A 15600-nucleotide genomic window follows, 5' to 3' on the forward strand; every position below is an offset into this window, starting at 1 on the left:
TTTACATCATACATGTAACTGTGTCTGTGCACATATGCACATGCTACTGTTCAGGGTTACTTAGGATATGGAAGTGTATATTTGAATACTGATTGGTATGCATCATATTGACAGGTGTCCAAAAAATATGCTCGGATTTGCTTTGACGCATTGTACAAACCCACCGAAAGAGACAGTTTAATTAAATCAAAGTTTTGCTAAACAATTTAGGTTTTAAATGCCAGCCGTGCAAAACCATTATAGTTAGAATAATGCGGTCCAAAACTATATGGACCAATAAGAACATGTTTCATCGGGCCTCACATGTCCCGAAGAGGCTTTACAGCAGTGCTTTGGGCGTCACTTCCATTGAGCAATAACACCACAAAATAAGTTTACTTTACTGTTCCAAAAAAAAAAAAAAGGAAATATAGCCTGAGTTTTTTAGGGCTGGGTCTCTAGTGCTCGACCAGTTCAGCAGTTTTGGCGTAGTTCTTGTTCAACACGGAACCAACAGCATTAAAATGTGAGCAGGAAGCGGGACTATATGAGACACGTGTCATTGCCGAGTCAAATTTGGGAATAACATGAATATGTGAATTCTGTAGGTTAACCAAGAGTACTCTAACAGTGAGACACAGTGTCTAGGTGCTCCTGTTGTAGAGACAGTAGTGTTTTTACTGACACACAAGGGCGCTGCACCTGCTGTATATCATTACTGTGCACATCTGCATAAATCTAAATAAAGCTCTAATTTCATCTCTGGGCTACCAACAAGTCCAGGTTCAGCCTTAACCTCTTAGTCTCCCTGGAGCCTATATGTTCCGCTGCATATTTGCATACATGAATGATGATTATGAATATTTGTAATATATGTAAATGAGCCAATTATGATTGATCTGCTGGATTATTGGTCTTGTCCCGGCTGGAACTGGCTATCACTTACGTAACATTCTTTATCTCTTTGTAAGGAGACCTTCCATTCCCACGGCGACGGCTTGTCATGTTGCTGATGGACAGATGTGCAGGCAAATCCACAGGTGAATGGCTGTCAACTTCTCCTTCTATTCCCCTTAGAACATAATATATATGATTGGCTTGTCTATGTTAAATGATCTTGTTATGTTATTGATTTGTTGCAGCGATTTCTGGTTTGATACTATTGGTTATGTGTATTTGGTGCAACAGTTTACCATTATTCCCACTTAAAAAATCGTCAGAAATGTATTAAAATATCATATTATGACACCAAGAACTCAACGTAGATAATGCATGCTGTAATTTGTTATCTTAAATTCTTTGAATTTGGAGATTTCTGCAACAACAATGGTAACAACAATGGTCTTTCTTTGTTTGTTTGATTGAGACGGGCACGTCTGTTATAAAGAAATGCTCGAAATCTCAAATGCTCAAAAAGTCTCCTTGGATGTGGTCGTAAAGTTTCATGGGAATGTCATTTTTCCAGAGGCCAGATTAGCTTCTCACCAGAAGGAATTTGCTACAACGGGAAATCACAAGTAATTTGGGCTCGTAGGATCCACAAGAACCTCGGCTCGTTTCCGATTATATCCAATTCAATCAATTCCAAGACTGTCAACAAACTCCAAACCCCAGAGGAATAGCGTAACGGGAATGTTTGGAAAGGGGAGAATTGTGTCATTTTCTTTGAGGCCAGAGGTCAAGTAACCCAAGTGAATATGACAGTTTTGTCTCTTTTGCCTTATTCAGGAGTTGTTACTGGCTCTTTTCCAAGCAATGAATGCCTTAGTTCGTCAAGGTCCGTATCAGAGTGTCGACACTCCAACTGCCAAACAGCGATGTCCCAGAGGAGGCCGCCCTCAGTGGGAAATTTAAGGAGTTAAGCAACGCATGTGTAATCTAAAAGAAATGAGCCGTGTGCGTTCGTTTTTCTACGCTGCAGACTTGTCAAGTTCACATGCACACATAAACATACGCCATCTCTTATACTGGATACATCCAATCTGCAAAGGCGTTTGATTCTTTCAAGGGCACACCAAAACATGTGCCCACACACACACACACACACACATGCAAACTCACGCACAGAGCGTATCTTCTGTGCTCTCTCTCATCTTCTCTGTCTCAGGCCAGAGGAGAGGCTGGGCTTGTGTCTGGTCCTGGCCTGACAGTGTAGGGGGGGGCACAAAGGTGAGTGGGAGTTGATTGAGTTTGCTCAGCTACAGCCCATGGGACTGCAGACAATATTACAGGACTCACACTGGCGCCCGCGCACACACACACACACACACACGCATCTGAAGAGCGGCCAGCTACTACACACTCAATTTAATCAGGGCTTATGTCTATGGAAGTGAGCATATGTGACCTCCTCTGTTTTTTGTGCTTTCCTCTCCTCGCCTGCTTCTGCTATCAATGTTTCACTATGAATCTCATGTGGCTTTTCTGCTTCCTTTGATACCTTCCCCCTTTCTCGCAATATCTACCTCTGTATGTGCACCTTTACAAAATGATAATACGTATCATTTTGCGTTCGGCGAGGTGCAAGTTCTGCATGACCAACAAGTACAGCTGCTCTCTATTCTTTTTATTGTGTTTCGCATCGGGGCCTCTGAAATATGAAGCTCCAGCAAAGGTTCAGACGGGGGAGACTGTGCTTTTGCATGCCAGCTTATTTGTCTGCCCAGCCCTCTTCATGCATGCTTATTATTCCTTGCCTTCAAGGACTGCAGCTATGTATATAGACTATGACTATTGACTGTTAATGTTGAATTCTGGTAAAATATACTTTTTCAGAGAGATTTTGCTAAATGAGCCCGTATGTGGGCCATCAGCTGTAGTCTGAGGATGAAGGAGCCTCGGGAGGCTGTATTTCTGGGATTCCGCTGTCCCCAGTGGATATCTGAGCCCAGACTTCCTTCCCAGTGTTCACAGACCAAATCAGCAACTTGAGATGCAGAACGAGATTTAGACTTGTGAGATATTGTGTACGACCGGATTGTTTCACAAGTCCAGTTTACACGCTATTTACAAATGATTTACATAACAACAATCAGACATAGCAGTTGCTAGGAAGATTTTTATTTCAGCCGATACATGACGCCTCTTTTGGTCTGTTTATCTTCATTTATCTTCATTTTTACCAAATCCTGTATTCAGGCTACACACAGACAACAGAATGCTTTCAAAGTAAACATCCTGCATTTGCATGTTTACAGAGAGACTAGTGTGTGTGTGTGTGTGTGTGTGTGTGTGTGTGTGTGTGTGTGTGTGTGTGTGTGTGTGTGTGTGTGTGTGTGTGTGTGTGCGTCGAGGAACTCTCTCCTGGAGAATATGATTGTAGCATTCAGGTCATTTTTCCAATTAACAACTAACAATTCACTCTCTCCTCAGCTCCTCTCTTCCTGTCTCCTTCTCTCCTTCTGTCTGTTCTTCTCCACAACCCTGATCAGATTTCCTCACCTTCCTGTACATTCCAAAGCGCTCTTCTTTGTTCCTTTGCAGCTCCCATCAAGGGTCACTTTTGATGACGGTGTTTGAACACGGCTGGACGCGGCATATGATGAGGGGTTTTGACTCCAGCAATGCCCGCAATCACCGCTTAACGCAATGAAAGGTTATGCCGTCATGCAACGGGGGTGGATTCAAATTCATATCTGGTATTCAGCAAAGCACAATGTGGAATTTTTCACAAAGATTTTTGTCAAATAGCTCAAGGCAAAACATCCGGCGCTGAAAAGTCAAACCAATATAGACCAAGCATTTTTTTTTAATTGCTATCAGGAGATAACTTTTGATGCCAAAAAAGGTCTAACTGTATAGAAGTTAATGCGAAAATGACTCCACTTCTTTGATTTAAACATTGTAAAAATGATTTTATGGTATGATGTGTATGTTGATGTTTATTTACTAAATTCTATTACGTTCAGACGGAAGTAGACCATATAAAGCAGGGTATGCTTTTGAGGCGAGACTACGTTGGGCTACCCGGTGCTTTCAGCACACGACCGGTTGTAATGAGGACGTTGGACCTCGCCATTGTCCAGTCTTTCTAGTTGGATAATGTCTTCACATTTGAACCATTTCACAGTGCTTTCATTTAGTGTTTGCCAAAAAAGTGTCAGAGTTCGGGAAGGAACCCAAAAGCACTGAACGTCCTCCCACCAGCAGGACTCACGAGGAGGGGTTTGTGACAAAAAGGACTTGGTCCGCAACTTCCAGCTCCACTACCTATTTTACGACAGTAACAACTACAGCTTAATGAAATACTGTGTTAAGTAAGGTTACCTTCCCTGATTAATGGTTAATATTGTCCAATTTCTAGGTATTAAGTGTTTACAATTTACAGTTAATGTTACCTACTTTTTTAAGTAATCACTTGTATAAAGTGTTAGGTAGACTTTACCTCATTTCTGTTATTGTATCTTTTTCTAAAAACATGTGGTGAAATCTACTCAAACAGTGTTAAGCTTGTTTTATGTCGTGTAACCATATTTTTTTAGGTCAAGCTCAGCTTTGACTGTGGTGCAAGGGAACTGAGGGGTTGTTGGTTCGAACCCCATCTGCGTCGATGTGCCCCTGAACAACACACCAAACCGCTAATTGCTTCCCGGGTGCTTTTACGGCAGTACACCGCTCCCACTGAGTGGGATAAGTTAAATGTAGCAAATAGGACCTTTTGTAAACCTGAGGTATGAGATGAATTCCTTTTAGTGTATCTGAGTCGTAAAACGTAGGTCAAACAACAAGTGGAAAAGCCCCGTGGTGTGATGAGATCCGTCCGGAGATGCTGAAAGCAATGGGTGTTGGGGGGCTGTCATGGATCAAACGGGGACAGTGCCAAAAGAGTGGCCGACCGGGGTGGTGGTATCTCTCTTCAAAAAGGGGGACCAGAGAGTGTGTGCCAATTACAGGGGTATCACACTACTCAGCCTCCCTGGTAAAGTCTACTCCAAGGTGCTGGAAAGGAGGGTTAGGCAACAATGGCGTTTTCGTCCTGGGCGGGGAACGGCGGACCAGCTCTTTACTCTTTCAAGGATCATGGAGGGGGTCCGGGGGTATGCTCATCCAATGTGTTTTGTGGACCTGGAGAAGGCGTATGACCGGGTCGCCCGAGTCCCCCACTCGCTTTACCGCACCGTTGTGACGAAAAGAGAGCTGAGCGGAAAGGCGAAGCTCTCGTTCTACCGGTCAATCTTTGTTCCTACCCTCACCTATAGTCATGAAGGATGGGCCATGACCGAAAGAACTAGGTCACGGGTACAAGCCGCCAATATGGGTTTCCTCAGCAGGGTGGCTGGCGTCTCCCTTAGAGATAGGGTGAGAAGCTCCGGCATTCCCCGAGGAGCTCGGAGTAGAGCCGCTGCTCCTTTGGAGTCTCCAGTTGAGGTGGTTTGGGCATCTGGTGAGGATGCCCCCTGGGCGCCTCCCTAGGGAGGTGTTCCAAGGACGGCCAGCTGGGAAGGGGCCCCCGGGGGAAGACCCAGGACTAGGTGGAGAGATTATATCTCTGCACTTGCCTGGGAACGCTTTGGGATCCCCCAGTCAGAGCTGGTAGATGTGGGAAGGTTGGGGTCTCCCGCGACCCGACCCGGGATAAGCGTTTGAAGATGGATGGACGCTTTACTCTAAACATGTGATGAAACCCAAACAAACACAAATTGTTACCTCACACTTTTTGAGTAGATTCTATAGGTTGTTTTTTACAATGCAGGTGATCAGATGTAAATAAATGTATTCAATGCAGACACAATTCTCTCATTGTTACACCATTAGTATTTTTTTTTTCTTCAACCGGTTTGCTGAGGTTATTATGATGTTACTTGTCTTCAGAGTCGGCTTCTCTGGGAGGAGGAGATCAGCCTACGTTAGCTCAGGCAGGGCAGTAATTTCAACCCATGCTGAGCTCAGTGCCTCTATTTATTTATTTTTTGGCAGATGCAGTCACACTATTTCAATTTAGAGAACACAGTTGCAGCAAATCTTTGCCTATTACCCTGTAGCTATACTAGTATTGTTGCATACTAGGATATTTGAATACAAACATTCACTACGTCTCTATTATAGACTTTGCTTTCTTTTTTCTTGCTAATCAGTTGTATATTGAAAACTGAAAATTATTTTGACTTTCAGGCCTTTTTCATATGAAACGATGTGCACTACATATATTAAAATATTAAATAGCAAAACAAAATCAAAAAGGAATTATCAAAACAAATGTATATCTGACTTGTAAGGTTGTCTGTCTTGTCTGTAATGTATTGTTCAAAGAAAGCTTAAAAAAAAAAGTCCTGAAATGTAAAATCAAACTTGACTCATGATGTCTGTTGTTATATCCTGATTTTATTTTTCCCTTTAAGTGGCAAAGAGGACATAAGCCAAGCTTTGGTCTCTCGTTCTCTCTGTCGTTCGTTCGTGAAGCTGTTTGCTGGCAGACTCCTCGCCGTCCGCTTCCTTTCAGGAATAGTGTTGGCGTTCACCTTCGTCACACACCGCGTCCAACTCTAAAAAGTACGCCGTAGCAGTCACCTTTTCTCTCACCTCCGCTTTGCCTCTCCCACCCGGCAATCTCAATTGTCACCCACCCACCCTCGCTCCCCCTCTCCTTCTCGCTCTTTCTCTCTCTCCCCCTTTTCTCTCTCTCCATCTAAAGGTGAATGTTAGCGGTCATTGCCGGCAGATCTGCCCGGAAAATTGAATCAGCCAGCAGGTTGGGGGCCAGGGAGGCACAAGTGCCAACCTCTACCCAGATTTAATTCTGTGTGCGTGCGTGTGTGTGTGTGTGTGTGTGTGTGTGTGTGTGTGTGTGTGTGTGCGCTTGCAAATTTGTCTCTACACTACATATGCATCATTGTGTCAAGAATACATTGACCAAGTCAACCCGCAATTCTACCTTTAGTACACTGCTCAAAATCAAAGGAACACTTTGAAAACAAATGAGTTCTTAATGTGAAAAAAATCATGTTGGATATCGATGCTGATATGAAAAGTTGAATGTCTTAGGAACACAAGAATGCCAGATCTTTTTGAGGAAATTAAAGTCTCAGCCTACAGGGGGCTTCGTTTTATAGACAACCCGAAAATGAAAGCGTAAAATATCATGGTAAGCTGGGCCATTTTGCCAAAAATGCTTCTAAATTTCTTGCGTGTCCCCCGCGCGCGCTTGTATGCGTGCTTGACAACGTCCCGACATGCTCCCATTAAGACGACAGATGGTGTCTCGTGGGATGTCCTCCCAGATCTGTCTGAGGGCATCAGTGAGCTTCTGTAAAGTCTGAGGAGCAACCTGGCGGCGTCTGATGGACAGAATCATAATGTCCCAGAGGTGTTCTGTCGGGTTTAGGTCAAGTGCAAATACATACGACGTTCACAACGCCACATCTGTGCAGCAGCAGTGAACCTCGTCTCTAGATGGGTCTCAATGTAAGACGTCCGCTGTAAGCTCGAGCCTTAAGCAGGAAAAAAAACACTTCTGAGAGAGGGAGAGAGAGAGATTGCCTTTGGCAGTCGGATAGAATAAAACAAACACTGGGTGCCGCGTTGCCAAAAAGCCTGGTTTCAGCCCGACTGACATGGAGTTAGACCTGTCTAGTCCAGAGCAGGACTTTAAAGTCTTTAAATCTAAACGCAGCCTCAACATCAAGAGGGAACTGCCGATTCCTCTTTCTTCGTCTCTTTTTCGTCCATCATTCTGTGGTCTCTGACTTCGAACTCTTATTTGATTTCTTCTCACCCTTCGTCCTCCAATTCGTTCCACTCTTTCCATTCCCGTCTTGCCTGTCCTTTTCATTCCGTCTTTCCACCGTCCCTCCCTCCCCACCAAAAACCTTCCATCCCAATGATTGTGCTGACCTCTTCACCCCATCTCTCTCATTCATAATTGAACAGCATTAACTGCAGCCGAGTCCAAGCAGTCATTTAATTAGCTGACCAGTCTGCAGAGACGCTCTCTTTTCTGCTGTGCAAAGTATACATGGCACTCCTGCTCAGAATATCCACAATACAGATAGTTTTGCATAATAGTTAGTTGGATGTGAGGACAATATTCAGTAGTCCACAAGTATGTTTTTGTTTGGCTAATTGGCGCTGTGTTTTTCAGGCGCTGCATTTTGTCCGTGTGTGTATGTGTGTGTTTCACAGAGGCAGTGTTTTGTGGGTAGCGTTTGGCAAAATCAGGTCTTTTCAAACTTGTACTGTTCACTTTTTTTTATCACTTTCCTCCTCTCCCCTGTGATTTCATGTTCTAGACATGGTTTTCACTCGCTGTGTCTACTGAGGTCTTCATCAGTGTTTAAATGTAGCATTCAAAATCCTTTTCGTTGTCCACCATTACATCTACGGACGTGCTTCTGACTCTCAATCTAACAGTACGGTAGGTGTAAGTAAATACATTTTTCTCAAGGTGCCTCTAGTCTAAAAATGCAGCCATCTACGATTTTCCCTTCCTGCCGGCTGCTGGCCAGTTCCAAGCCACCGGGAGCCACCCCTTCCCCTTCTGTTTCCTGACATGGCATGAAAAGTTTGGACTGTAAATGTGCCCGTTCATTCAACTGCAGTATCTCACCATGGATGGCACTTTCTCCACACAATCATATAAACCAACTGAAGTACCCCAGACGATATGTGTGTTTTCTTTAGGCCATGGTAAAGTCAGGGTATCTCCAAAGTCAACATAGTTCTTCTTCTGGTCCCCTGTATGTGTTATTGAAATAGTTTGGTGCCAAATTGATGGACCGACATACAGACTTGCTGCTAACAATCACAACATCAAGTAGATGAACTTTTTTTTTACAACCAACAACTCTCAACCGGTGTGGTACGGCAACACTAGTGATACCTTAAAATTGACTTTTGATTCTTCGACCGATGCAATGTCAAAGTTGGAATAAAGAGTCCTGAGCAACAACTCATTCGTTTTTTTGTCCGAGCTGACAAGAAAGGAAAAAGAGAAAGAAAAGTGTTGATGTTTATTGCTGCCACATAATTACGAGTAACTCATAATTCGAAGTTGGACCAAATTAAATGTCGGTATTCCAAATTGTTATTGTTTGCTATATTTTTGATATTTTTCACCATAGATATTTTTTATAATCATGTATGGACACACATGAACTTTGCAGGGTCTCTCTTGAGACATTTGAAAGTTTTAAATATCTCAAAACTATATCAAAATTTAGAAACTGTTTTTGCAAAAAGAAAATCAGCAGTTTATGGTAGGATTCTTTTATGTTGCAAGTTTAAAAAAAAAGTCTAAAGTCTAAAACATTTTGCACTTGTGGAATCTAAGAGCTTTGGACAGTTCAAGGTTTTATTGAGCTCTGGAATGCTTAACAACCTCTCCTGATAAATGCTTTCTTGTATGTCACTGCAGGCTGACAAAGTCATTGTGCATCTTGAAAAGGTCATTTTTGCCGGACTGAAATGTAATCTGAGTACAGCATTTAGTCTGTTAGGAATTTGATATTTTCGCTGTGTTCCATTCGTTCGTTCCATCAATGCGCCCCAATAGTTTCTTTGGAATTATTTGACTCTTTCACTTCCGGGTTTTAAAGTCTGTCTGCTTTGTCAAGATGCTTGTGTTTATACAACATCTTCCAGAATCAAATTATTTTCTAACATAAGGAAACAGGAAAACATTTAAGATCCATTTAACTGAATGTGGTTATATTCTTGGCAAGATGCAGGGTGGGAGACTCCTTAAGGGCTTCACCTAAAATCATGACAGAAAACAAGACATTGAGTTGAAATGTCTTAGCTTGTTATTGGGGAAATACAGGTTGCTTAAAAGCAATAAAGGAAATCAAACCTTTGCAGTATCTATCATCCGCCCTTCTGCGGACGTCAACATCTTTCATTGACTACAGCTGCTTGAAGGGTAACACAAGGGTAACCCTAACCCTAACCCTAACCCCTAACCCACAATGAATTTGGATGTTGTTGAGTTTAAATTCAGCTTCCTCACTTGTAAACTATAGCCTCCCACATTTGCACAACACATTGTTTCAGCCCTGAGTTATTTTAGTCTTATTGTAAAGCATTATTCATGCTTTCTGCACCAGCTTCCTTCTGTAGTAATTACACGCTCACACATCGGATCCCTTACTTTTGCTTACTGATGCACGCTCTACAAAGTATGACCACAACGTTGGATGATTAACTTGCAGGGATACAGAGAGGAACATAGGGTTAAGCAGTGTTAATGTTTATAAAATTTTCTCGGCGCTCTTGAAAACAGCACTGCAAGCAGAGACTAGTTTACTCACAGTTCCGTTCAGTTCAGTTTATTTCTCATTAGAATGATTATTTTACACGTTTTCCTTGTAAAGAAGTTGTGCATGGTACTCAATCACCAAGAAGGCTCAGCAGACGATGTACTTCCTGACGAAATTCAACCTGCCAAAGACAATGATGGTGCACTTCTACCAGGCCATCATGGAGTCCATCCTCTGCTCCTCCATCACCGTCTGGTACTCTGCAGCCACAGCCAAGGACAAGGGCAAGCTGCAGCGTGTCCGTCATCCGCTCTGCAGAGAGGGTGATCGGCTGCATTCTGCCGTCCCTGCAGGACTCGTTCGCTTCGAGGGACCTGAAGCGAGCTAGAAAGATTGAGGGCGACCCCTCTCACCCCGGACAAAACCTGTTTGTGCTCCTTTCATCTGGCAGGAGGCTGAGGTCCCTCAGGACTAAGACCTCCCGCCACACAAACAGTTTCCTCCCGTCAGCAGTCAGCCTCCATAATTGAGCCCGGCTGCCCCACTGACTCACTCTGACGTCCCTTTTTCCACTGGTCACTCTCCCTTCACACTCCATATGTACATCCACTTGTCACTTTTACATACACTTTCCTTTTCTTCTTTCTTTTTTCTTTTTTACCCTATATTCCTCTAGTTTATACTGTAGATGTAAATTGCAAATATGTAAATTGAATGAATGTATGAATGACTTTTTGCTACACTGGGTTATTTGTCTTGTTGTCCAATGTCTCATTGTCTTTCTCTTTAATATTATGCAACAACCGCCAGGTCAAATTCCTTTTATGTCCAACATACTTAATAAAAGCTCCTGGATTGAACCATCACATTTGCGGGACCACTTCAATTGAGGTTCCAAAGGAGGTGAGCCGATACTAGAAAGACCGATTATTTCTTTCTTCTTCTATCTTGCAAAAACCCGCCGTTTTTTAAAAAGCCACAAGTGAACTGAACTGAACTGAATCTTTTCTTGACCAGAATTTAAAAGAAAAGTCAGCCCACAAAACTATGCCCAAAATATAATGTTGGCGAAATAGAGACGCTCCTCTGTTCAATGGGTGGTGGTGAAGTGAGTCAGAGAAAAGGACCTTGTATCTGAAGTGAGTCGAGTCAGAGACGCGTTATGCAGTGGGAACAAGGACGTCCGTGAGGCAGTTCTTTGTTCTATGGATGTATAGATTGTATAGATCTATAGAATGAACGACCTCTCTGAATTAGCAAGCTCTTGACCAGTTGAACTATTGAAATTGGTCATCTATGTAATCTATGTGCAACGTCTGCTGCTTTACACAATTTAAGAGTGGTGAATTACTGTGAGGATTTATCAACCACACAAAAGTATACATTTGGAGGTTGCCAGTGTCGGATTGGTGTCAACAGCTTGCTTTAAACTTTTCAAAATGATATGCCAAATGTTCATGTCAACAGGTGTTGCCTCCTGTCAAATACAATACATGACGTTAAACATTATTTTAAAAGTTTAAGCGTAAATATTTGGGCCTTTTCTTGTTTGTGTTTTCGTTATATTTGGAGTGTATTGGTTGAAGCCTCATCTCAACAAAACAACTTAAAAAGAGACAGTATTACGTTGAAATTCGTTTTATGGAAACCGAGTTCTGTCACAACCTTGTCCTGGTTCGGTTTATCAAATGTTTGTCTTTTTGCTCGCACGGCCCACATGATGCGTCCTGGCTCCAGGAACGGTTGCACATCTGACATTGTTAAATGAAATCGATAAATGTAACTGACACCTCCAGATCGCAAAGACGGATGGAAATGCACAAACAAACGCTCACGTGACCGCAGTGATATGCTGTCACTCACTGGGGTGCAATTCTTTAAAGTTAAAGGCCCTTGAAGTCAAACAAAATGAAAACAGATGTACTGTTTTGTGAAAAAAAAAGTTATTTATGCCACCTCAATTACAAAAGTAGCGGAGCAATAAAAGCTTTGTGAAGGGAGTGTATGCATCGGATTGTCACCGGGGGGAGCGCTGTCTGAAATCACAAACAATTTATGGGAATCGGTTCGGTTGCAGTCACGGTTGTATCATCTGGACCACACTGTCTCTTTCGTTCCCAATCTGTCCGTCCTCATGTCACAACCTCACACAGTTGGCAGTAAGTGAAAACAAAGACACTCGTGTCATGAACTGAGAGCTTAAATAAAACCTGACAATCCAATGTTTTGGTCCACTTGTTGCACCTTGAAGAGGCCTCGCAAATAAAGTAGTGGATGCTTTTAAAGAGGCATGCATGCATTTGTGTGCTGAGGTCGCAAGTGCAAAAAAAAAAAGAAGGAAAAGCAGATATTGTGTTGTATGCTTTATCGATCCATAGATTACATTACAGGTCATTTAGCAGACGCTTTTATCCAAAGCGACTTACATTACACTTTAAACCCATGGCTTTTTCACATTTTTGCCCAGGGAGCAATTAGCGTGTCTAGCTCAGGGACACTTCAACAAGGAACATGGGGCAGCCTGGAATCAAACCAACAACCTTGTGCTTCCCAGCAGACCTTCTCTAACCCCTGCGCCACGAATCCCCAAACCTTTTCTGCTCACCATTCGGTGCGAGGTGTCACACGGTGCCCAGACGGTGAAGCCTAGCGTCTGGTGATTTTCATGAATCTATATCGTTCGGGACATGGGCTGTTCGGGAACTTGTTGCTTGGGGGGTGGGGGGGCCCAACAGAGGGGCCCGACCGAACCGCTCATAGCCCTTTGACTCCGGGGAAGGGAAGTTATCGGTGTGTTCACACCAAATGTGACGCAGATCCTTCACCATTCATGTGAATTGACCACAAATGGTCCCCCGCCAGTGCAGCGTGTTTGGGGACCCCCAATGACCCCCAATGAAAACCCCCAATGAACATGCAGATAAATAACTTCGGAATATCGGAACCGAAGCGCATCGGGTTCATGCCGCGCACGTGTGTTCGTGCGACCGGATGGAAGGAACTGGCGTGTGTGTGGAAGAGTGTGTGTGTGCGCTTGAATGAGCGTGGGTGTGTACGTGTCCTCCAAAACACCAATGAAAAGAGTTTTGTCCTTCACGCCAGGCGGCAAGACGCAAAAATGAATCTCTCCCTTTTTGTTGGCGTGGAATGTTTGAAGAGTACCACGCTTTGCACTTTCTTTCTCTCTCCTCCACAGCGCGCCAAACAAAGGCCGGCTTTCAGCCTTTAATTGAAATGCTGGGTCGCGTAAAAAGGTGACACACACACACACACACACACTCACACAAATGTGTTCGAACACACAAACAGCATGCAACAGACACTGCGTGCACACGCATTCGAGACATATTGAATTCTGCATCATGCAGACACACAAACAAATGAGGTCACCAAGATACCTTCCTGAAATGACTCACGCGCATCTTTGCGTCCGCTCTTCTTGACCTGTAAAAAGCACACTTTTCTAGCATTTCCCATACAACGTGCCTCCTGATTTAGATGATTTTTCCTCTTTCTCCTTTCGTTCTTTCCCAGTTCCTCCCTGGTGAAAAACCCTCCCCCCACCTCCCTTCCTCTCCCCCTCATTATCCTCCTCTCGGACACCGAGCAGCAGCGGCGGTGCAGAAACGGAGAGTGGACACATTCACTGACGCTCCTCTCCTCTTCATCCGTCTCTACATACTCCCGTCCCACGTTTGTTCTACCTCCTTCCGGCTGTCTTCTTCTTTTGAGGGGTGGAGGGGCGTTTAAAGGGATCGCTTACAGTGCCCCTTTTGTTGAATGTGGCATTCTACTGCTGCTAACAAGCCATTTTTTGTGGGGGAGGAGAGTGAAATTATTTTCCCTCGGTCTATATGACAAGTGCCTGGTGAAGAAAAATAACCAGACAAATTTCAAAATGCCAAGGTGTAGCCTTAAGACGACAAGGCTAAATTGGCTATTATTTTTCTTTCCTGTCTGCGCTGTCCTGTCCTGTCTGTCCCCCGTCTGTACCCCCCTGTCTTACTCCTGGTCGTTTTCTTTATTAATGAAGGCAGGCAGCCGCACAGACCTCCGGGTACGTGTGTTCACTCAAACAGCTTAATCAGTTTAGAGGCATTAATGCAGGTGAGAGCTGACCTTTAAAACGGTGAAAGGTGGAGTCAAAATAAAGGTAAAATGGGAAAAGGGTCCATTTCTTTTCATCGCACACGATCTTAAAACATTTGGGCAACTGAATCCTAATGTGTTTGAGTGCTGTGTTCCCACGTGTTGGTGCTTCTGACTCAGCTTTTGTTCTAATAGATTAAAGCATCTCGCTGCTGCATGCCGGCCCTGATTGGCCCGAGGATGTTGGTGCAAGCACAAGTGGAACAGGGTAAAATATTTGTTAGTAACTGGCCCGGGAGGAGGAGGAGGGGGGGGGGATTATTTGTTTGCGTAGGCTGATATTTTACGGCAGATTGGTGCTTAATTTTCTCTTTGTCTCCTTCTAGGCTCAGTTGAATGCGGTTGAATAGCTGTAGAAACATGCGGGAAAATGATACAGATTCTGAATGAGAATAAGAGGTTCAAAAGATTACGGATTTCAAACATCACTTTATTTTGTGTGATATTGCTGAATTATAAATTATGGAAAAATCAGAGGGGGAAGGGTCTGAAAAAAACCTGCAGAAAAAGAAATTAAAATAAGTGCATTAGTATAAAGCAAGATGCAACACAGTACAACATCTTAGTAAGTCGTGACATACATGGAACATGCTTCGGCTCGTTCGCAGTAGCAGACAAAAAACGCCCGGGCAGTGTGGCGCGATGACGACACAGTAACATTTCTCTAATGAATAACAACAGCTTCCCAGAGAACGTCGTCCGATGGGTCCTGTTTTTACCAAAGACCAATAATACTGTGTACATTTCATCGGGACGTGTGTTTAAACGCGGCAACTAACGCGGACACTGCACGGAGCCACGGAAATGGTTTAGGACCTGGATTATAAACTGTCTCTCTCTGGACTCTGTTGGGCAGGATGAGCTCGATTCTCCCGAATGAGATTCCCTCATTTTGGCGTTTCGATGACGGTGGAGGGTTGCTATCCAACAACGTTTCCCCAAAACCTTCCATCGGTGCTCAACTAGGCTATAGGATCCGGTGGGAAGCCGAGGCGCGTGACTCGTTTTCCCACTCATCAAACCATTCACGCTTCCTGCATGGAAAAAATATGCGTTCCTGATCATTCCTTTGAGAGTCCATTGACAAGACGTTGAAAAGTGCTGCTATGAGAGAGGAGGAGAAATAAGGAGAGAAGCGACATTTTCAAAGGGACTAGATGGTTAAAATAAAGGGGCTCCATTCGTATCTATACCGGCCAGTTTAAAACCAGCGTTTATTCAACAATATCATTAAAAACACCTATATGTTAACTATCTTACATCCCAATTATCATTACTTCTG

This window comes from Gasterosteus aculeatus, chromosome Y (genome assembly GCF_964276395.1).
Source record: "Gasterosteus aculeatus chromosome Y, fGasAcu3.hap1.1, whole genome shotgun sequence".
Lineage (NCBI taxonomy): Eukaryota > Metazoa > Chordata > Actinopteri > Perciformes > Gasterosteidae > Gasterosteus > Gasterosteus aculeatus.